The following is a 2,055-nucleotide window of genomic DNA, read 5'->3' on the forward strand; positions in this document are numbered from 1 at the left end:
TGTAAGACTGCGAAAATAAAGGATTTTGCCTTCTTGGACCCCTGCTTAGTCAATGAGCTCAACATCACAGGCAAAGGATACGCTGACGTAAACGATCTGTTCAAGAGGGTGAAATATTCGATCGCAGGGTTCCTTGAAAAAGGGCAGACTGAGATACTCCTAACCTACAACTGCTCGTATGTGTTCTTAAGCCCTTAATTATTTATGCCTTCCTCTATTTATTGGAACATTAATCATTAACTAGCTAGTCCTTTTTTATTCTAGTTTCCATTTCGTCTTCGTGACTATCGACTTTGATTTCACATGTATCGAGGTGTGGGACTCAAAGCAGAGGTCACTTGATTATGCCGATGACTTAGTCGATTTACTTAATCGGTGAGTGAGTCCATTATTCCAACACACACATACACATAGCACATTAGACTGTCACAACCTTTCTTACCTTTTTAATAAACTTGTCACAGTGTCAAGGCCGAACTTGACAAAGAGAAGAAGAGTCACACCCCATTTGTCGTTGCGTCTAGTTCCATGCAATGCCTTCATCAACTGGAGGGCAGCAACGAATGCGGCTTATACGCGATGTGGGCAATGCTCCGTCACATCGGCATCAAGATGGAAGAGGGAAATCAGGATGTATGTATGCTTCCTATTTCTTGTTTGTATGCTTCCTATTTCTTGTTTGTCTGTTAATTCGACAAAATATTGTTGTTGTCTTACATTTGTGCATTTGCATATTGTTATGTCTTCAACCACAGCGCAAGACACATGGCCATAACAAGCTCACTGAACAAGAGATCAGAGGATTTCAAGAAGAGATAGCAAACTTCATCCTGGAACACGTGGTTAGCGTTGAAGGGAAATACTCCATTGCACGAACCAAGAGATATGGCGGAGATTACACTCAAGAACTGGTGTCTAGACTGATCAGTGTAAACCCACGAAACAAGATGTCCCGCAACCTCTTCAAAGACTAGTGAACTTTAATTTTGATTTGTATTGGGCCATGTGAACTTTAATGTCGCTTTGTGTGTCAAACTACATTTTGGAGAACATTGCAACATTTGTAATATATCTTGATGGATTTGTGGTGTATATCGTTGTATTATATAGTGCATTAGCATAGAGCACCTCAGTAAATAAAAAACTAAAATATTAAATAACATAAAATATTAAAATAAAAACCTAAAAATACGTATGGCAAAACTTACATCAGTGGCGGTTCTACTGATGGGCATCACTGGCGGTTTTAGAACCGCCAGTGAAGATGGGGCATCACTGGCGGTTTTAAAACTGCCTGTGATGGCCACCTCATCACTGCCGCTATCGTTATGGCAGTTTTGGAAAACCGTCACTGATGGGCTTTTAGAACCGCCTGTGATGTGTTGATCTGTGGTAGTGTCTTATTGATCCTTTTTGTTGTAGTGAAGAATGTAGATGTGGAGGAACATATTTTTTTTCAAAATATATATTATTATTCAAGACACCCTTAGTGTTACATATATTTGGAAGCCCTAGCATATGTAAGCCTTGTTTACAGCGAACATGTGATTAACAATACACTTATTACCGTCTATCAATTATGAGGAGCATCCACCCATAACAGTACACAACCATATAAATATGCCCTATATACCACAAGGTATAGGAGATGCAGCAGGATCTCAGCAGGACCACTCCATGGAGGGACTTTATTTGGGCATGCAATTCATTTATAGAGGCATGTCCGTCGACCTACATATGCATGCCTGGATGCAGTGTACGTAATCTTCATAATATTTTTTCTTCTGTAGTCTCTTACCTAAGGTTATAGCAATTGATACCGCCATAGATGCCATCATTTAGCTTTTGAATCTCTTCATCTCCAGTTGTCAGAAGATCAGCCGGCATGTACGAAAAGGGAACTTCAAAGGAACCGCGCATCACAACCGCGGTTATTGTCACTTTAGCCTTTGGAGGTACATCAGCTTCATAAGTAGCATCATGCCTTATTGATTCTTCAATGTTTTTTCCCTAGGTGTATGACCCAGAAAATTCACCAGTAACTTTAACTTCTCC

The 2,055-nt window shown here is 40.0% G+C and overlaps 1 long non-coding RNA gene across 1 annotated transcript; it reads left to right on the top strand.

Annotated features, from left to right (window-relative positions):
• Window positions 1-603: 603 nt before the first annotated feature.
• Window positions 604-1,092, top strand: LOC120681839. The gene is made up of 2 exons (XR_005678107.1): window positions 604-633; window positions 756-1,092. It is a non-coding gene; the product is annotated as an uncharacterized LOC120681839 (long non-coding RNA).
• The last annotated feature ends 963 nt before the right edge of the window (window positions 1,093-2,055 follow it).

Source organism: Panicum virgatum, chromosome 7N, assembly GCF_016808335.1.
Source record: "Panicum virgatum strain AP13 chromosome 7N, P.virgatum_v5, whole genome shotgun sequence".
NCBI lineage: Eukaryota > Viridiplantae > Streptophyta > Magnoliopsida > Poales > Poaceae > Panicum > Panicum virgatum.